Source organism: Euprymna scolopes, chromosome 13 (assembly GCF_053919585.1).
Source record: "Euprymna scolopes isolate OS-2025 chromosome 13, ASM5391958v1, whole genome shotgun sequence".
Lineage (NCBI taxonomy): Eukaryota > Metazoa > Mollusca > Cephalopoda > Sepiida > Sepiolidae > Euprymna > Euprymna scolopes.
The window spans coordinates 48,213,293-48,236,422 of NC_136494.1; the positions used below are offsets into that span (position 1 = coordinate 48,213,293).

At 37.9% G+C, this 23,130-nt stretch overlaps 1 protein-coding gene across 3 annotated transcripts in view; it reads left to right on the forward strand.

Moving 5' to 3' along the window:
- LOC145292012 (DNA (cytosine-5)-methyltransferase 3B-like) overlaps positions 1 to 23,130 on the forward strand; it is a 667,010-nt gene that overhangs the window by 467,714 nt on the left and 176,166 nt on the right. The gene's annotated exons all lie outside the window — the stretch shown is intronic.

The following is a 23,130-nucleotide window of genomic DNA, read 5'->3' on the forward strand; positions in this document are numbered from 1 at the left end:
TCCATTTGCTTTTTCACCTGATGATGATTTAGCAAAACTCGAAAACGTCCGTGGTACATACGGAACTTATATTAAATGTATTTTGATTTCAACACAAAAAGATGAGAAAACCCGAAAAAATAAAAAGGTGTTCTTAACCAGTTTTTAACAATATTTAATATTTTGCTAATGACTTTCCTCTGAGGAGATGAGCCTACATCGAAAATCCATGGATTAAGGAAATTACTTTGAATATTGTATTCTTTGTCAAAATAATAAATTTTTGCTTTGAAGGATTATATAAATTTCATTCAGAAAAAAAAAAAAAAAAAAAAAATATATATATATATATATATATATATATATAGCCAGTAGAGTTTAGTTTCCTAGAAGTGCATCCAATGAAACAACATGTGTCTACCAAAGAGTGCTTAATGAGTGAACAGAGCAGGTATAATGTTTGTATGAATAAATTTAATATATATATATATATATATATATATATATATATATATATATATATATATATATATATATATAGTAATTTATAAAATATATATGGCGATTAAGCTACACTGAATATTCGGCGTTTCATCCACTATAGGATTCGTCAGGCTTATGCACGAATTCTGTGGTTGTTTCTCGTTTTTATATATGTGTAGGATTTTAGTTAGCCAATCAGCTTTCTAGTATCCACCACGCCCCTTCCTATCAGCCAATGGGCATGCATTTTATCGAACAAAGGATCTGTTTTAGAATTAGGTTAGTGGTTTAAGGCAGACGATTTTCCTCATTTCTGCTCCATTTTTTTTTCTTTCTTATATATATAAATATACATATGTGTACACACATACATATATATATATATATATATATATATATATATATATATATATATATATATATCAAATATAAGCAACAAAACACTAACAACTCTAATAAAATCAAAAATAGAAGAAAAAGAACTATAATTTGGTATACGGCCCCATACAATCAAATGTTAAAAACAAAACTTGGCAAGAAATTTCTAGACCTTATTGAAAAACACTTTCCCGCAACCAACCCCTTACACAAAATCTTCAATATTCAATAAAAATACCTTGAAGTTATCTTACAGTTGTTGCGAAAATTTAGAGATGATAATTAAAGCACATAATAACAAAATACTAAATAAAAACAATGTAAACAACAACAAAATAAACAATAAAAAAAGTAGACACCATGACAAAAATAAAAACAACACTAGTAGAAATAATAATAATAATAACAATAACAATAATAATAACAAACCAACCCCGGACAAGAACAACCATACCATAAATAAAAATAATAATAACGAACAAGATAAATGCAACTGTAGACACCGCACACTTTGCCCAGTTCAAAATAAATGTCTAACAAAAAGCGTAGTTTATCAAGCAACAATATTTGCGAAAGAAAACCCGAATAACAAGAAATATTACGTAGGCATGACCTCCTTAGATTTCAAAATCCGATACTATGACCACAAAAGTACATTCAAAAATAAAAAACACCGTATGAAAACAACACTAGCGAATAAATACTGGGAACTCAAAGAAAGCAGACATTCACCGGTAGTTGAATGGAAAATAATAAGACAAGCTACCACGTGCAGACATTTAGACGACCCATGTAAATTATGCCTCCATGAAAAATTTTCTATCCTGTACTTTAAAGAACCCCAAAATCTATTAAACTGTAGACAAGAAATAGCAAACAATTGTGTTCACAAAATAAAACTTACTCTAGGATAGTGATACAAAATAGCTTTAAAACTAACAAAAAGAATAGAAAACAAACAAATAAATAAATTAAATAAACATGAATATACAAAAACGACCACACACACACATACATATATATATATATATATATATATATATATATATATATATATATATATATATATATATAATGTATGTATGTATGTGTGCATGTGTTATATAGGGGTCTTATTAAGAGAGTTTGTGAGAGAGAGAAAGAGAGGGATGTTGTGAGAAAGATTGTTCGTTTTATGACGATTCATATATATTAAAAAGTTCGTACTTAGACATGTTGATATGAGAAGCTCTTTGAGTGAGGAGATAGTATTCAGACAGTCTTAGTGTAGATATGAGATGTGTATGTCACGACATTTTATAACACAGATATATAGACATATAATAACAATTCACTTTACCTTTTGGTGGAATCACAAACATAAAGACGGCGTTTATAAAATACATGATGGGTTTATTTCTTCTCACGACCGGCTGTGGTTTTCTCATCAAGAATTCAAAGCTTCACATATTAAGTTTCAAAGTGACCGTCTTGCTTCTAGACATTCGAATCCGAAACTGGACTGTCGTCTGTCGACCTCAGACTCTCTCTCCATCTCTCCCCCTGCTTCTGTCTGCTTAACTCTAAAGTGTTTCTATCTATATCTAGAACTTCCCATTTTTCCATGACGTCATACACATGTTAAAACATGTCTCTTCTTTTCAAGTGTTCTGGACATACGTGTCCAAAACTTTTCCTTTTTTTACAAAAGGAATTTTAACCTATACTCACTAACCTATATTTCCAATATGTTAAAAACATGTTTATTAAATTATCTTGTAGCTGCATTCTTTCAATTGAATTTTCATAACAAAATTGACAGTGCACATTCTTTTCTTAAAACTATTTTATCTCTAAGCTGTTTTACATTCCATTTTCTAATTCTCACACGTAATCTATTTCTAAACCTAAATTACGAGGTTCGAATTTCGTCTATGCTATATCATCTTCATTTTAACTAAATCTCTCTATTTTTATACTTACATGAAAAGGTGACAGCCCTTATCATGTAACACATGTATGTGTGTACACATATGTATATTTATATATATAAAAAAAAAAAATTTTTTAAAAGAGCAGAAATGAGGAAAATCGTCTAAATCACTAACCTAATTCTAAAACAGATCCTTTGTTCGATAAAATGCATGCCCATTAGCTGATAGGAAGGGGCGTGGTGGATACTAGAAAGCTGATTGGCTAACTAAAATCCTCAACATATATAAAAACGAGAAACAACCACAGAATTCGCGCATAAGCCCGACAAATCCTATAGTGGATGAAACGCCGAATATTCAGTGTAGCTTAATCGCCATATATATTTCACTTGCATAGGGAGTAGAATGGCGCTGACGTCTTTTCCCTTTTCTACAGCAAAGTGACTGATTTTGTTGTACTGAAAACATCGTAATTTATATACCTTTGGATGCTTGTATCATCGGGCTGTCACGTTGCACAGTCATTGGCTATATAGCCCTGACCACTACGTCTATAACAGATGATCCTTGTTTGAGGATTTGTTGTGGGTGGAACTTTAACCTCAGCTGCATCTCGTATGAGTACTCTACCTTGTGCCAGCAAATCATCATAGTCAAGGCATCAATGTCCAGTGCCTGTTGCAACTCCATTGAAATAATGTTGGGGAACCTTGTCACAACCGCTGGCTTCATTGCAGTCTCAAGCCCTTTCCCCATTAATCCAGCTTTCCCTGCAAGTTGTATTTTGTTAGCATAGACGTCCATGCGTTCTCCTGTCCACTTGACTTAGCTTTGAATGCGCAGTGAATACTCCTGTCCGCAAAAGCCTCCTTCAACCAGACTTCAATTAAGTCAATGTTCGTCTTATGATCTTTATCCAGCTTCAGATAGAGTTGCAGCACTTCTCCCTCCAAATATAACAGTAGAAGGCTTGCCACATTATCTATTCACTATAGTTTTGCAACTAGTCACACCTTTGTGAGCCAGGCCACCACATTTCCATCGTCATAGAAGAACTGAACTTTACTTTTGCCATGTCCACCAACTCAAAAAACAAAGTGAAGTAATAAATAAATAAGAGGCCGAAATGGCTTAAATGAAAGTAAGATTTAAAAATAATAATATAGTAGTAATTCTTCTAATGCACTCACCTCCAAAAGACAGGAAGTCTGTTCTGTTTGCTGCTAACACACAGAGGCTGGGAGAGGAAGAAGAAGAAGCGGTTGGCATAGTTGGTTTTATGGGAAAGAGGGTGTGATAGTATGAGCCATTACCTCCCCTTAAATAACTCTTCAGTAAAGAAGTCTCGGATATACCTTCACTTCCGTCGGACACGGAACTGGAGTTCAATAAAAAATGGAGACCGTATTCTGCTTCACATAAATGAATCTCATGTTTTGGTATTCTTTTTACATAATGTTTCATGGTGGCAAGCGGTGGTGTTTCCCATTTGGGAAATCTTACGAACAGGTCGTCCCTATAATATACACACGACAGTAAAAGACATATAAAAAAATAAATAACTAAATGAATAAAATTGGCCACGTTCAGACCGCATGGGAAAAATTAATACTTGGCGCCAAGCTTCAAACTGTGAGTAAGCATTGTCTTTCGTGTTTCAAATGCAACGAAAATAAATACATATATATATATATATATATATATATATATATATATATATATATATACACACATTACTGTCATTAAAAAAAGATATATACATATATTAGGAAGTATATGTATAAGTTCTTAGACGTTTAAGTTTTCCACGGAAAACACATATACATGTACATTTGTTGTGTCAGTTTATTAAAAAAAATAAATAAATAAATAAAAAAATAAAATAAATAAACGGAAGACTGAATTTATATCGTCTGGAACTAAAGAAAATAAATAAATACAATGTCTACAAACGAACTGTTGATAAATTGGTCGTCCACAGACCTAACCGAAGCATTTTGATTATTTAAGCTACGTTGTAATCTTTACTTCTCAGTTAAAAATATTTCGTTGGAAAAACAGGTCGACCACATCCTGCTACTGTCCGGAGGAGAAGGCCGTAAAAGATACAACACTTGGTCATTCGAAAACGTGGCCGACAGGAATAATCCAGAAATAATTTGGGAAAAATTCAAGGAAAGACTGCAGCCGCAATTAAACTTCCGAATTGCTCGTTTTTACCTGCGCCAGTATAATCAAAAGGAATCAGAGAATTTCGATGACTTTCTTACCCGGTGTAAATCGCAGGCATTGAAATGCAAGTTCCGGGATATCCAGGAAATGGAGGAACGCCTCATCGAGCAGGTTATATCAGGAACAAAGCACCCAGAACTCCAAAAGCAGCTTCTAGCGAAAGGCGAACAATTGACACTGCCGGAAGCTATAAACTGTGGTAGGACACATGAAGTTTCCATAACCCACATGAGACAGTTGGCTGAACTAGAGCAGAATAAGCATGAAATAGATGCAATCAAGCACAAACAGTGTAACAGATGCGGAGGCTCCCATCCGAGGCAAAAATGCCCAGCATGAGGTACCACATGTTCCGCGTGCGGACAACAAAATCATTGGGCTATGGTCTGCGCAAGCAAAAATAAAAACGCAGCAGGATGTTTTCTGACACGCACAAGATGGAAAGATGGAGGTAATAAACCAGGACATGGAGAAGCACAAAGGGACCAGTACAAACACTGGAAACACGGCAACCGTATGCACTCGGTAAATACCTCTCAGAGGGACAATGAAGGGATTTATAACAAGTTTGAACAAATGTCTTTCGACTCTATTCAAGAACAAGGCGACAGTCGGACAGAGGTTTTCACAGACCTTGTAATCAAGCTTCCCAACCTCCCAGGCACTCATTTTCTGAAAGCTAAGGTTGACACAGGAGCCGAAGGCAACATACTTCCATTACGTACCTTCCGGAAGATGTTCCCACACCTAATAAGTGCAGCAGGACAGCTACTCCCCGGTGCAACAAAGGATGAACCAACTGTTCTAACAGCCTATAATGGTTCTCATATTACCCAACATGGATCCGTTAAAATAACTTGTTCACACAAAGGAATATGGAAGACCATCAAATTCTTTGTAGTGACAACAGAAGGGCCTACCATCATAGGACTACCTTTAATCAGAGACCTGAGACTGGTAACGTTACACTGTGCAATCCAGGAAACACTAGTCTCAGTACGTTCAACACAGGATCTGGTAAATATGTACCCAAACTGTTTTGACAATATCAGCAATTTTGAGGGTGAATATCACATTGTTCTGAAACTAGACAACCCCCCTGTCATACATGCACAAAGAAAATGTCCTATACATATGAGGGAGGAAATCCAGACCGAATTGGAAAATATGACAAAACAAGGCATCATACGGAAAGTAACCGAGCCTACACCATGGGTCAGCAGCTTGGTTTATGTGCGGAAAGGCAATGGAAAGCTCCGTCTGTCCAAAAGATTTAAACAAGACCATCATGAGATGCCATTACAAGACCCCAACAATGGAAGAACTTGCACAGAAACTCTCTGGTACCAAATATTTCTCCAAGTTAGATGCCAAGAATGGATATTGGTCCATCAAACTAGACGCAGCCTCACAACTGTTGACTACCTTCAACTCCCCTTTTGGAAGATTCTGTTTCCACGGATGCCTTTTGGTCTGGTGATGTCTCAGGATGTGTTTGCTCAGAGGATGGACATGATTCTGGAGAAGTGCTCTGGCACCTTAGGGTTAGTTGACGATGTCATTGTCTTTGGAAAAACCAAAGAGGAGCATGATAGGAACCTCCACAATCTAATGAGAATTGCTCAAAAGGAAGGACTGTGCTTCAACCTCAAAAAGTGTGCGATCAATAAGAAACAAATTTGATTTTTTGGCACAATCTATGATCAGAATAGTATGCACCCTGATCCCAGCAAGGTAACAGAAATAAAAATGTTACCTAGTCCAGCAAACACTACCGACCTGCAGAGGGTGTTGGGAATCATCACATGTATGGCACCTTTCATTCCACACCTGTCCGATCTCACAGCACCTTTGAGAGATCTCCTAAAGAAAGAAGTGGAATACCAGTGGACAGAAAGTCACCAGAGATCCCTCCAGGAAATCAAGGATCTTATTTGCAAAGACATGTTGCTATCATACTTCGACGCTTCCAAGCAAACTGTTATCCAAGTCGATGCATCAAGTAAAGGACTCGGCGCCGCACTCCTACAAGGAAGTAAACCCATAGCTTTTGCATCCAAGTCCTTAACAGAAACTGAACAATGCTATGCTAACATAGAGCGTGAGCTCCTTGCAGTTGTTTTCGGCTGTGAACGATTTTGGACTTATATCTATGGAAGTGCGTTCCAGGTGGAAAGTGATCATAAACCCTTGGAAATGATCAACTTAAAAAATTTGGTTGCAGTTCCACCTCGCCTCCAACGCATGCTACTACGTTTGCAGGGGTATGATATGACAATTGTATATTGCCCTGGAAAAGATATGGCACTAGTAGATGGATTCTCAAGGTTACCAAATAAAAAAGCTAAAGGAGCTATTGACTTGGATCTCAGGGTGGATTTTGTTCAATTTTCAACCCAAAAGCTAGCTCAGCTAAACCAAGCAACAAGTAAAGATACCACACTATGTGAATTGAGGGACAATATTCTGAGAGGTTGGCCCGACACTCTCAGAGAAATGGGCAAGAATGTGAAACCTTATTGGCCCTATCGAGACGAACTGTCCATTGAAAATGACATATGTTTGAAAGCAAACAGAATAATAATACCTAAATCGACCCAACAAGAGGTATTACAGAAAATACATTATGGGCACCAAGGGATGGAGAAATGGAAACTCTGAGCCAAAAGTTGCGTTTTTTGGCACAACATTAACAAAGACATCAACAACATAGTACAACAATGTACCATTTGCCAGCAGCACCAAAAAATGCAATGCTGAACCCCTGATGCCCCATGAGATTCCGGTGAGGCCATGGCAGATAGTGGCTACCGACTTATTTCACGTTGAAGGTCTCAACTTTATGCTCATTGCGGACTATTATTCCAAGTTCCCATTTGTGCTAGTGTTGAAGGAGTTCTCCAGTCAGGAAGTTATTAAACTGACAAAGCAAATATTTGGAGAACAAGGAATTCCAGAGAGAGTGATAAGTGACAATGGCCCACACTTCAGCTCGATACATTTCAAGCAACTCGCAAAAGAATGGGGTTTTGAACACCACACATCCTCACCTAAGTTTCTGCAGTCAAATGGTTTTGCTGAACGCTGTATCCAGAGAGTGAAATCTGCATTCAAAAAAGCTGCCTCAAGCGGTCATGACTTGGATATGGTACTATTATGCTTGCGTTCGACTCCCTTCCCTCACCAGGTGAGCTTATATACCAAAGGAAGTTAGCAGGGAACATCCCAGTCAAATGCACCAACCAAAATGCTAACAAGGAGAAAATAATGGAACGACTGTATCAGAAGCAAGACAAGCAGAAGATGTACCATGATCAACATACAAAAGAGCTGCCTAGACTGCCCATCGGACAAGCTGTACGTGTGTTAAATAAAGAAGCAGGTGAGTGGTCTCCTGCAGTTGTCACACAATTGGACCAAGAACCAAGAGTGTACATAGTACAGACCCCCTCCGGAAAAACTCTTGGTCGAAATCGACAGCATCTTAGAGTAATCCCCTCCAGAAGCATAGCACATCCAGAGATGCACTCCACTGAAATTCCTCAGGAACCTACCAGGGACGGTTCATCGAGTATAGAGACGGACAGTACGCAATGTCAACAGGCACCTTTCAAACGTACACCCCATGGAGTGCCAGACACGGGCACCTATAGCAACCATACGACAGTTCAAACCACCAGATCTGGACGTGTCGTCAGACCCCCCAAAAGATTCAGAGATGAGACAGTTACTAACTGACTTTTTATTTTCTTTTTTAACTCATCATTGTAAATAAATTCCTTTTTTTTCTCTTTCCATTTCAATTATTGAAAGAAGAGGGATGTGATAGTATGAACCATTACCTCCCCTAAAAGAACTCTTCAGTAAAGAAGTCTCAGATATATCTTCACTTCCGTCGGACACGGAACTGCAGTTCAACAAAAAAAATGGAGACCGTATTCCGCTTCTCATAAATGAATCTCATGTTTTGGTATTCTTTTTACATAATGTTTCAGAGGGCAAGAATTCCAGAGATTTCAGAGGAATAAAAGACCAAACTTTAATATCTGTCTTATTCCTGAATTTCATGGCATCTCACCTGATCACACAGTGTCCGAATGGTTGGAACTGATGTGTGAAATGTGTGGGGTTGACAATGTCGAACGTGTTTTACCACTCAGGCTAAAAGGTGGCATGCTGTCTGTATACCAGGGATTAACCCATGACCAAAGGGCGGGTTTGAAGTAAGTAAAATGAGATCTCCCCTATGACTTTTATGCCGGACCCTTTTGTTGCATATGACAAGTTTGCACCTTGGGAACACTGTCGATGAATACCTGGGTGACCTGCAGGATCTTGCACAGTTAATAGAAGAAAAGCCCTCTGATCGATGGCTCAGTTGCGATTTTGTGTCAGGACTCCTCAGTTCTGTTAGGCAACAGTTGTGGGAATCTTACAGAATGGAACAGATGACCTGAAGATGACCTTGCGAGTGCGTGGCTCTTATGATGGAGGAAGCAGAAGTGGAGGAACCGGTCGCTGCAGCAATAAGAAGACACAGAATTCTTCCTCATGTACGTGTAAACCAACCTTCAACCCCTGACCAGCAGGATGCAGTTACAGTGCGGTGCCACAAGTGTGGAGGTTTCAATCATAGTGCCAGAGACTGCCAGCAGCCTGGAGGCAAAGCAGGCAAGGTGCTTCCAGAGATATACTGTTATGGATGCAAGAAGCAAAGACATGTGGCAGCTTTTGCTTTGGGTACGACCATTCAGCTGGAACAACCCGACTTTCCTGAGGAATTCGACCAACGCACCAAAACGTAGACTGTGTCGTGAAAGTGGTCCAGTGATCAGCCACCACAAAAATTATACAATAGAGTTTCAGAGTATAACATCCCTGTGAAAACTCGCAGAAACTATGATACTGAGTTACAAGCCTGGATTACTAATGGATGGTTGGTTCCATACCCAGAGAAGAGATTGGGCCCCCCAAAGGGCCTGATCCCACTAATGGTAGATCAATTAATGAAAGTGCCTCAGCAATGGCTTGATGCGATTAAGAGGAACACCGAACCTATGCAATCTGTCTGCATTGCATCTGTGAAACTCGGTTGGGTTAGACCAGATCAAAATTGTTCACCAACAAAGCAGTCATCCTGGTGTGAAGTGGATACTCTGCTTTGTGAAGCGAATTAACCCTGGGGTTTCCAAAGCTGCTGTGAGAACCGTCGTCAAAGAATGCGAAGAATGTCAGTCAATTGATCCGTCAGCCATACAATAGTCAAAGGGGACTTTAAAGTTTAAACAAACATGGCAGAGGATAGCAATGCATATCACTAATTACAATGGGGCCCATTTTTTGACATTGATTGACCCTGTTCGGCTTGCTGTCTGATGATCCCTTGCTCAGTAGGATGCAAAAGGTGTAATCAATTAACTACAGACTCTTTTCTATGAACGAGATCTACCATCAGAAATTCTAACAGATAATGACCCTGCCTTTCGGAGGCTTGTTTAAAGCCTCCATCGGCGAATGGAGAATCAGACTTCGATTTTGTTGTGCATATGTTACCTCCGATTATGGCATCATCTAGCAATATCATAGACGTGTAAAAAGGATTGCAGCCAGAAAACAGTGTACCATACCGGAGGCAGTATATTAGTACAACGTTACACTGAAGGATTACTTGTCCTCTGCTACAGTAACTGCCAATATGGTCTACAATATGGTTGTCTTAAAGTCTAACATAAACAAGTTTTTGCTGAGCCGTTCTATATAAGTTAACAAATTTTACCAAATTTCCATTACTAACGATCACTATATTGTCCAATTTCTACTGTACACTCTTTAACCCTTATCCTCGATTGGCCTTTTGGCCTTGATAAGTGGGGATGCCTATGTAAAAAAAAAAGGTCCATCGTTACTGCGTATGGCTTAAAGGAAATGACAGAATAATGACACCGATAGACAATCAACAGCAAACTGTCTACAAAATGGGTGACCGAGTGTGGGTATAGGCTCCACACGGACGATTTGCTACCAAGTATGTGACTGCGAATACCAGTATGCAAAATACATCGGTCGATGAAATGTCATGCAATGTGAGATACCTGCAACCTATAGTAGGACTGACACGCCTTTGGAAAGTGGAAGTGAGAGATTTATGACCATCAATGAGACGGTGGGTAGGCTGACACCCAGTGTAGGTGAAGATGACGACTTAGTCGATGACATCTCTATATATATAAAAGGCAAAATGTGTGTGATCATTTCATGTATGTCTCGCAAAGGCTTTTTTCACCGATGCTCCTGTGGGGAAGGCTTACTATCACTTAGAACTGTTTATATACCCCCTAGATAATAATATCTAGGATTTTGGAACGCGGGTCGCCTCTAGATTTATTTACGTTGATTTTTACAAAATTATTGCTATTTCAGCCCGTCTTGTGTTCGTCCAGCTTTTTTGTATAAAAAGCGAAACTAATTCAAAGCTAAGGCACTGTCCCATGGCCCGCTGTCCCCGGACCTCTGTGGTGCGGGTGACAAGGTCACAATGTAGTATCTGTTCCGACAGATATTGCAAGCAAAGACCATATGTGGGGGCAACCCCACATATTGTTATATAGGTTTCATTATTATTATTGTTATTATTCTTGTTGTTGTTGTTGTTATTGCTCGTTGTTATGAAAAGTGAGTCTTAGAGAGTCTTATTAAGAGAGATGTTGCGTTCTGTGTTCGTGTTATGAAGAGATTCATATATATAAAATGTTCATACGTAGAAGTGTAATAGGAGCTCTTGTGAGGAGACAGTGTTGAGACAGTCTTAGTGTTCACATTGTAGATATGAGATGTAGAGAAATTGTGTATGTGAAGACATTTTAAAACACAGGATATATAAGACATATAATGACAATTTCAGTTTACCTTTTGGTAGAATTACAACACAAAGATGCCGTTTAGAAAAACACATGATGGGTTTATTTCTTCTTCGACCGGTCGGTGGTTTTCTTAGTCAGGAATTCAAAGTTTTACATTCTATGTTTCAAAGGTTACCGTCTCGCTTCCAGACGTTCGACTGTCCATCTCTGGACTCCAGACTGTCGTCTCTCGTCCTCAGACTCTCTCTGCTTAACTCTAAAGTTTCTAACTATATTGAGAACTTCCCATTTTCCATGACGTCATACACATGTTAAAACATGTGTTTTCTGGAAATGCGTGTCCAAAACTTTTTCCTTTGTTTACAAAAGGAATTTTAACCTATATTTTCAGTAACCTATATATCCAATATGTTAAAAACATGTTTATTAAATTATCCTATAGTTGCATTCCCAATTAAAACTATTTTATCTCTAAGCTAAACAATGGTTTGTTTTTACTTTCCATTTTCTAATTCTCTCTAGCAATCTATTTCTAAACCTAAATTACGAGGTTCGAATTTCGTCTATTCTATTTCATTTTTTACATTTAACTAAATCTCTCTGTTTTTATACTTACATGAAAAGGGGACAGCCCTTGTGCTGCCTTCGGCAAAATGCCTGTCGACACCTTGTTTCAGACAGCCAGTTAACTCAAACCCACCAAAAAACAAACAGATGCATTTCGTTAGGGGAAAGTATGAGTATTTATTGGTGAATTAGGTAAAAAACCTGAAAATAAAACAGAAATAACAAGGTATGAGTTTACTGTGACGGAACGGACATGAAAGAGCGAGAGAGAGAAAGGGCTGCATGTAACTAGGCAAGGAAGAGAAAGATTGATAGAAATCTTGCACGACTGTGTCGATACTGGCGTAGATGTAGGGAATGGTAAACTGTTCTAGACATGATAGAATATACTTAGATAAAATAATGTTACTGCAATGAGTAAAGAGACTGGAAGGCATGAAAAATAAACGAACACGTGAACTTAGCAACAAATGAGAAAACTATAAGATAAAAAAGGAAAGGAAGATTATTAAGAAAAGCAAGGAAAACAAACAAATAAATTTAAATCCTTAAGTGAAGAAATAATATTAGGTGAAACCGCAAGAAAGCACAGGCATAATCGTTCACGGTTGACAGTTTAAAGGCTTCCAAATCCCTTTCAACTGGTAGTTCATGAAATAAATAACTTGTTGCTCGCCTCCCTATGAGGGAGAAATTGACTCAAGGTCAGTTCAATGCAGGGGGAAAACCAGTTTCCCAAATGGGGGCACTCGACCTAGCCAACAAATATAGTTGCAGAGAACCGAAATGCTAAAGGAATTTAGCATACTTCAAATATTGCCCCAATAAGAATAACGTCAGTCTAAATAAATTGCTTATTACATGAAAGCACGTTATTCTATGAGTAGAAGTGAGTAAATTCGAGTTTAAACAATACAAAGAAAACTTAAATTGAAACCTACCCAGTTATGTTAGCGGCATGAGGAGCGAGAAATCAACACGTCCTGTGTGTGCTGGCAGGCAAACTGAAAGAGCGTAGATTCGAAAGGCCCGCCAACAAGCGGCTGAAGTCTCGTTGACGAGAATCGATAAACAGAGTTATTTTTCTATAAAATTAACCAAAACAATACCTAAAGTTCCTTAAATAGAGATTTAGCGTGAAAGAAAGGAGAAAGAATAAAAAAAAGGGGAAGTTTAAGATAACATCACAGCAAACGAGAAGTCAAAAGTAAATAAAAAAGGTCCCTTGCAAAACATGACAGCCCTGATCATGTAACATCCCTCCCTTCCATATTTCACAAAAAAAAATGTATGCATTTTTAAATTTAGTACATTTTTTTTATATATTTATACAACCACACGACTAGGAAAGATCAGGCTAAAAGAAAAAAAAAAATCTTTTTCAGTCAGCCCTCCACGGCCGACTTCACAATTATTATATTTTTATAAGATCAGAACCTTTCTGATCTTCTTGGCATTTACTTTTTGGGTGTAGGGTCTTTACCTATGATCCACAATATAAGACCTTGGTTAATGTAGGGGAGACCCTTCATATCAATTGTCACTATCCAACTCCCATACCTCCCCGGGGAGTTGCTCCGCATTTCCACTTCACTCCTCACATTAAAAAATGGACTTGTGCCTAATTTGCCCAGTTGGGAAGCAAATAAATACCGGCACTCTCTCCGGCCCTCTGTGGCTCGGGTGACAAGATCAAAGTGTAGTATCTGTTTCGGCAGATACTGCAAGCAAAGACGATATGTGGGGGCAATCTCACATATAAGACCTTGGTCAATGTAGGGGCAACCCTTCATACCAATTGTCACTATCCAGCTCCCCTACTCCCCGGTAAGCTGGTCCCTATTTTCCCCTTCACTCTCCACATTAAAAAACGGTGTCGTGCCTAATTTGCTCAGTGGGGAAGCATATAAATACCGCCACTGTTCCCGGGAAACGTGCAGAAGCAATCAGCTTTGATCGATGTGGAGTCAAACTCCTTATATCAGACAATTACTAATCAATCTGGACGATGGGGAGCTGGTTTCCCCCTCCCCACATCTTGGGGGTAAAACACCAGTCAAAGTTGGGTAATCAAACCCAAACACTGCCCTGCAGCAAAAGTTAACTCCGTGACTTCTACTTGACCTCATTAATGAGGTCAAATAGAAGCAGCAGAGTTAACTTTTATTGCAGACACGTGTCAATTCTGTTTTTAATACTTTCAAACATGTTTCCGTTAGTATTTCGCGGTGGCCCAATGGTTAACGTCGCATGTTTTTTTTTTCACACTTTAATTTCCAACATTGCCTCAAGTGTTCGAGTTCGATCGTTATACTTATCTACCAAAGCTTTTTTGCATCCCCCCCCCCCAGTTTTCATTTACCCAAAACCACACACACCTCCAAACACCCGGGCAATGCCGGTTACCCTCCGCTAGTCTATAATATAAATCTTACCTGTCCGTTTATATGTATGTGTGTTTGTATGTCTGCCTAAAACTTTTGACAGAGGCAACAAATTTTCATGAGATCAGTATCATTTTGAAATTCAACCTTTCGGATGACAAATATTGAAAAATTGGCTAAAAACATTAATTCCTTAACCCTCAAGTGGGCATTTTTCTACAAAGAGGGGTCGATTTTTTCGCTGACATGTTTGCAAGTCATTCAGACGGCACGTCAATGATTTTGCATAAAAGACGTTATTGCAACTGCCCATAATGTCACAATCGCAATGGGCACATCGATAAGACCATTTGTTTTTTGGGTTTTTTTTCACCTCCTTTTTCTCTGGCGTGTTACAGGTTCGAGACTGCTTACTACTAAGTTTTTTTTTTCTTTACTCAACCAACATCCTTACACACTGCCATTTTCTTTTCTGCCTTCACATCACGATTTCAAGCCTGCCTGCCTACTACAATGTTTTTTGTTCTTAACAAACACTTACAAATACCCAGACAACGCCGGGCACACAGGCTAGTTCCAGATGAAGGTACAGTAAGTGTTGGAACTATTTCTGATGAAAACACAATGATTTTGCAGCCACGAAGAAACACAAGGCGCACCCCCCACCCACCCTCACCCCGAGTGTTCCGTGTGTAATCATAGAGTCAGTGGTAAGTGTAGCAGTAATTCTTCTAATGCACTCACATCCAAAAGACAGAAAGTCTGTTCTGTTTCCTGTCAATACACAGCGGCTGAGAGAGGAAGAAGAGAAAGAAGAAGCAGTAGGCATGGTTGGGTTTATGGGAAAGAGGAAGAGACTAACTGCAAAAATTCCTGAGATTTCAGAGGAATAAAAAAACAAACTCGGATGGATAGGCGACTGCTTTTTTTGCTCAAGCAGAGAAAATGGTGAGAGGAGAGGAAAGTTTTGACTCCAAGTGAGAAAGAAAGTGAGGTTGAAGAATCTAACAGTTTTCAAATAATAGTAAATATTCATCCGAACTCTTCCTTGTCAACTCCCAACTAGCTGTAATCTTTATCAGCTATTCTCCCTGTCTCTCAGCTATCCCAAATAGGAGACTGCCCTGTGCTTTCTCCTTCATTCTTTTTAACAACTGTCATTGTCCTCATATGCAAATTTTTTGCAACATTTTTTTTGTTTATATATAATGGGGGTATGATCCCTGAAAGTTGGGAAATTCTATTTATAAATGCTGCCAATAGGAACTGACAAATAAAATTAATTCACGTTCTGCAAACAACTAATTTGAAATTAGAATTGCTTCATAAAAACTCTATCTGAAGATGAATGAAGATCATAAGACAGAGATTGATTTGATCTAAGTTTGGTTGAAGGAGGCTTTTGCTGACAGTGTGTTTTTGTTTATGTGCATTCCCGCACATAATATTTTGTCTCAACACGAAAAGGATCTTTTGCTTTTTGCTTGCAAAATTATAAAGTCCAAAACCAGTACAGAACAGCTACCCACTAAAAATTTCTCCATATCCAGAATAGCTACGCATTGGAAACTTTTTAAAAATTAAACATGGCTTCCAATTCAAGAAATGCCATATGTATATTAATAAGCCGTCTAAAGATGAAAGTTTTGCTTTTTCCTTTTCTCTTTTGATTCTGTCACCTGACAAGATAGACAGATGCTTGTAATTTTGTTAACTATTATGAACTTTCAAATGAAATGTTCATACACAACACTACCATATACAGTTACATTTTAACTGACCATCACAGCTAACAAATAGGTCTGTATTCTGCATAAGTACAAGTTGCTCCTTGCTTTGCTCAATGTTGGAACAAAACACCACATTAGTCACTTCTGCCTTTGAGTGAAGTTTATTGCCAATAAACAACATTTGTTAATGCAGTGAGTGCTCACCAGTGATCATGAGTGACTGCCAAATTACATCAAAACAGCAGTTACCACCTAAAAAGAGCAGTTATTGACTAGAAACAGTAGCACTGCCATTGCTATGAAGTGACAGTAGTCAACTTCAAAAAGCAATGACCAACATGGATGATGGTGTCTGCTACTCGATGACAATGCCCGACAAGTGAAGACAGGTGATTTGCCGGCCAGTTCTTGCCAGTGCCTACTCTTATCCAGAAGTGATACCAACTACTTGAAAATCACTGTTAATCACCATCATAACCGCCAATGACCACTACTGGATGACAGTACCATACAACGGATGACAGTGCATAAATATTGAAGACATGCCATTTCATTTCAGAGCACTCTGATTGAGCTCCACACTGGTCATGATCGATAGTGGAGTACAATAACCAAATATAAGTAACTATTTATAGTCATTGAAAACAAACAATTTAATTTCGGAGCAGTTTAATTTAGGCCATTACTGGTCATGACTGACAGTGAATGTTGGGCGGTTATTGAATCCGTTTTGACCTTGTGTCATACTTCCACCAAGCAATGCTGGTACATGGTTCCTGCTAGTTTTTAATAAATGTTGTTTTTTTAATTTCATTATTAATAATTAATCGTCATTAATTTAAAAAAATTTTATTCTGTAATGTTGTCATGGTTTTCCAGATGGTAACTCCCATGCACATAAACAAAAACACACTGTCAGTCTCTGTCTTATGATCTTCATTCATCTTCAGATAGAGTTGGAATGCATCTCCCTACAAATATAACAGTAGAAAGCTTGCCACATTATGTGCTATAGTTTTGCAACTAGTCGCACCTATGACACTCCCGGGAATAAACCATGACCATGCGTGCTAAAAACAGTTCCTACCTCAGAGGTCAAGAATGTCACTCTTGCGAGATGCCCATTCTCGCTCCAGCTGATACTAAATCCATTGTCATCCATTTTTACCTTTTTCTTAGTAAACAATGAAACACAATACATGTCGTCTTTAACCTCTCCTCTGTGTTTGTCATTCTTCTTTGCTATTGCCATCACTTTCCCTGTCTTGTGTCTACGTTATTAGTTGTATGGTTGATTGACACCTTCACACATCTTAACCCTCTACAGCAAGTGGGAATTCAAAATCTACATAGACTACCGGAAGCTCATTGCATCCACAGTGCCCGACTGGAATCTTGTCCCACATATCCACAACTTTGCTTCAAACCTGACTAAAGTATATTACCAAGTTCCAGTTGCTTTGAGGGGCATACCAAAAGCAGTAGTCATAAACCCATTTGGACTGTTTGAATTATTTAAAATACCCTTCTGACTGCACCATGATGTTCCAGAGGTTGATAGATGAAGTCTTGCATGGCCTACCATACGTCTACGCATATATTGATGACATTTTAATGGCTAGAAGAGATGCTGATCTCCATGAACAACACCTGGGAGAATTGTTCCGTCACTTAACACATTACAGCCTCTGAATTAACCTAATTAGGTGCACAACGCATAGACTTTCTTGCACACTACACAGATGCTCCTGGGTTTCCCCACAGCCTGATAAGATAAAAACCATACAGGATTTCCCATGCCCACATCTATAAAGCAACTGTGATGCCTCTTGGGAATGATAAATTTTTACTGTTGATTCATCCTCAGATGCTTGAATCTCCTCAATCTCCTGACAAATATCCTCCAGAGGAAAAACAAAACCATCACCCTAGAAGGCGACCCAGAAATGGCTTTCCAAGCAGTAAAAGCACACCCACCCCAAGTAAACGCATCTCACACCCGGACTCAGATATATTTAAACACAGATTCCTTGGGCATTGAAGTTGGAGATGTGGTAGAAGAGGAGTTTGGCGACCAATGCATTCTTTTTTCACTAAACTATCATCATTCTAGTTCGCCATCAAATACTTTTGACATTTACTGCAAGATTGGAATTTCACCGTTTTAACCGAGCATAAACCCTTTACAACTTCCCTGTCGAACAACTTGGACAAATACACGGCTCATGAGATCAGGCATCTGGACTGTATTTCGCAATTCATATCCGATATCCAGTATATTACAAAAAGAGACAACATTGTTGCCGATTCCCTATCCAGATTTGTTTTCAGTACAGTGGAAGACAACCCATTTAGCCAGGACTTGATAGCGGAGACACAGAAATTTTATGCTACCCTCCCTGAAGTCTTAGTGAACAAATCTCTGCAACTGAAAAAATTCTTGGCCCTTCCAACAGCAAAACATTGTACTGCGATATTAAACTGGATCACCCTAGACCCTACATACCTCCAGCCCTCAGAAGGAAAATCTTCAACCACCTACACAAATTATTACATCCAGCAAACACGCTACGGTCAAACTTATTGCTGATCATTTTGCTTGACACTCAATATGGCAGTTTATTTTTGCCCAAAATGAAGTGGTAAAGAAGCAACGAACACCATTATACCAGGGTCCTTTTTTAGAGTTTAAAAATGGTCAGAGAAACATCTCGCTATCGACTGAGGAAATCAAATAAGCACTGTCTCTATTAGCTAGCTTTTCTGGAAAAATCGTTACGATGGGCAGAACTTGTTTCAACCCACCCAGAAGACCAACCTTTCCCAACAATCACATAATCGCAACAGTCACAACCAAGGTCAGAGTCAATACCAGAAATATCTACCACTCCAATTAAACAGACATATCTAGGAAGGAAAATTACCTTCCTGAAAGAAGTACAAGAATATATTTCTAATTGATATTGATCAATTATCCTGGGAGAAGGCCTTGTTGTGGTTTGCCAGATTACCACCCCCATGTTTATGACACTCCCAGAAATATGCCACAAGCACGTGTTATAAATAGCAACAAACTTTTCTTCAACAAAAAAAAAAGTATGAAATTCAATTTTTCACAATTAGACAAAATAACAGACTTTAATTTGGGGTGGAGGATAAAAGATATACATGCAATAAATGCTACTTTTGCGTGTACCTATCTAAAATGAATTACAGCACTGTTTGTTTTTTGGCACTAGTCGACATTAGCATGAACAGCTTTCCATGAAACAAGCAGCCTTCACAGCAAATCATCAGAACTGCGGAAAGCAAGGCGCTTATCCAATGGCAACTTTGATGTGCCCAGTCAAGTTGATTGACCCCAGCAGACTCTAACAACTCCAGCTCATTCCTGCAGCTTCTAGCTACTTGTTTCCAGTACCCACTGATGTTCAGCCACTAGCCCTAGTGCCCACTGACGTCCAGATAACTGCTCCAATGCCAACTGACATCCTACTACCTGATCCAGTGCCCACTGATATCCAGCTACTGTACTAGTGCCTACTGACATTTGGCTACCAGTTCCTACCCCAGGGATTCAAGAATCCCAACCTCAGCTATCCTGAATCCATTGTTGTACATTTTTACCTTTTTCTTGATAAACAATATAACACAATACACATCATTTTTAACCTATCATTTGTGTTTGTCATCCTTCTTTACTATTGCTATAATTTTCCATCTTGTGTCTACCTTATTAGTTGTACAGTCGATTGGCACCTTAATACTTCTAGACCCTCTGCAACAATGTCATCGTTTTTTAACAAATGTTTTTTTTTTATTTCATCATTTTTAATAAATGTTGATTCATTAATGTCATTGTTTTTTGTTTTTTTATAAACGCTGGTTCTTTAATTTGATTATTTTTAATAAATGTTAATTCTTTAATTCGATTATTTTTAATAAATATTAATTTAATTTGATTATTTTTAAGAAATATTAATTTAATTTTATTATTTTTAAGAAATATTAATTCTTTAATTTGATTATTTTTAAGAAATATTAATTTAATTTGATTATTTTTAAGAAATATTAATTCTTTAATGTCATTATGTTTAATAAATGTTTGTTCTTAAATTTTATTGTTTTTAATAAATGTTTATTCTATAAATTCATTGTTTTTAATAAATGTTATTCTATAATTTCAATATTTTTAATAAATATTGGTTCTTTAATTTCATTATTTGTAATAAATGTTAATTCTTTAATTTCATTATTTTTAATAAACGTTATTTCTTTAATTTCATTATTTTTAATAAATGTTAATTCTTTAATTGCATTGTTTTTAATAAACTTTTGTTCTTATAATTTTATTGTTTTTAAAAAATATTGATTCTATAATTACATTAATTTTAATAAACTGTTGTTCTCATGACTTCATTGTTTTTAATAAATATTGACTCCATAATTTAATTGATTTTAAAATATGTTGGTTCTTTAATTTCAATATTTTTAATAAATATTGATTTTCTAATTTCATTGTTTTTAATAGACTTTTGTTCTTTAATTTCATTTTTTAAGAAATATTGATTTTGAATTTAATTTTTTTAATACTGTTTGTTATTTAATTTTATTATTTTAATTAAATGTTTGTTTTTATGTCATACGAGAGGCGTGCAATAAGTAATGCCCCTGACCCACTTCCAGTTGTCTGATCTAGCTGAAATTTTGCATGTGCAATGATTTATATCTCTACGGGTTGTGTGGCAAATTACAGCTCTGAACTACTTGTGGTTTCTGTTTTACAGGTGTTTGAACTGAGTCAGGTGTGAAATGGAGCCTGTTGAATGTCGAGTAGTGATCCGGTTTTTGTGTTTAAAAGGACGCACACCACAGGAGACTTTTGATGAAATGAAAGAAACTTATGGTGAAAATGCCCCATCATATGACCTTGTAAAACGCTGGCATCGTGAATTCAAACATAGCCGGAAGTCTGTGGAAACAGCTCCCAGACCTGTCCCCCCCCTTCCCGCCATTGATGAGGCAGCTGTCTGTCAAGTTGAGGCTGCCATTTTGGAAGATCGGCGCATTACTATTCGCCAAATAGCCCAAGATGTCAAGATTAGTGTAGGGTCTGTGGAAACTATCATTCATGACCATTTGTATATGCATAAGGTGTCTGCCAGATGGATTCCCAGGTTGCTCACACCATTCCAGAAGCGAGAACGCATCGAGTGCTCGAGGATGAATTCGGAGATGTGCCAAGAAGATGAGTCAAAGTTTTTCAAAAGACTGATTACACAGGATGAAACCTAGGTCCATCACTATGATCCAGAGACTAAAGCTCAGTCAATGCAGTGAAAGCACTTGGACTCACCACCTCCAAAGAAGGCAAGGGTGCAGCCCTCTGCGGGAAAGGTCATGCTCACAGTCTTTTGGGACCAAGATGGAGTAGTGATGACAGATTTCCTGGCAAAGGGTACCACAATTACAGGAGCCTATTATGCTTCACTTTTGAGGAAATTAAGAGAAGCTATCAAAATCAAGAGGCGGGGCAAGATCAGCTAAGGTACTCTCCTTCTGTAGGACAACACTCCGGTCCACAACTCGCATGTCGCCAGATCAGAAGCACGGGAGTGTGGTTATGAAATCCTTCCCCATCCTCCCTACTCTCCTGACCTTGCACCCTCTGACTTTCACCTCTTCCCAGCCATGAAGTTGTTTTTGAAGGGAAAGCGTTTCCGAGATGATGCAGCCTTGATTTCTGAAGTCACGTTGTGGTTGGAGGACCAACTTGGGGGTGTTCTACAAAAATGGTCTCCAGAGCTGCATCAAACGATGGGAGAAATGCATAACTCTAAGTGGTTCCTATGTAGAGAAAGACTAACTGTGCCAAGTTTCATTGCTCTACTGCTATGGGAAGTGGGCCAGGGGCATTACTTCTTGCACACTCCTCGTAACTTTTAATAAATGTTGATTCTATAATCTCAGTATTTTTAATAAATATTTTGTTGCTTCACAAAGGGAAGGAGACAAAAGAAATTATTATCACACATAGCAGTATGACTGCAACAACTGTCAAGTTAACTGGATAATAAACAGAAACTAAACAATGTCATATACACAACTCAACACAGTCCCGAACAATTCTCTCCACACCCTCTGACACAGTCCCAAACAATTTCACCTGTGTGACTTGACACGATCCCGAACAACTTCATTGATTCTAAGCGAAACACTTCTGGCGATTCAAACTTGGACAACTCTGCCGAAATGACCCAACATACTCCCAAACAACTCCATCAAAACGATCCAAATAATCCTAAATAAATTTGGTGATTCGAACCCAAACACTTCCACAATACCAAATAGCTCCATCCAAACGACACAACATGATCTCGAACAACTCTGTTGAAGTGACTCAACATGACACATTACCAGAACAACCTTAGCAGTTTCTCTCTGAATGACTCTGGTATCAGATTTTTATTATAGCCCTTGGACAAATTCATTTTCACCATAGGTACGTTTGACTAATTCTTGAACGTCACATATTGTTTCTTTAATGTCATTATTTTTAATAAAAGTTTGCTTTTATTTTCTTATTTTAAATATTTCTTCTTTA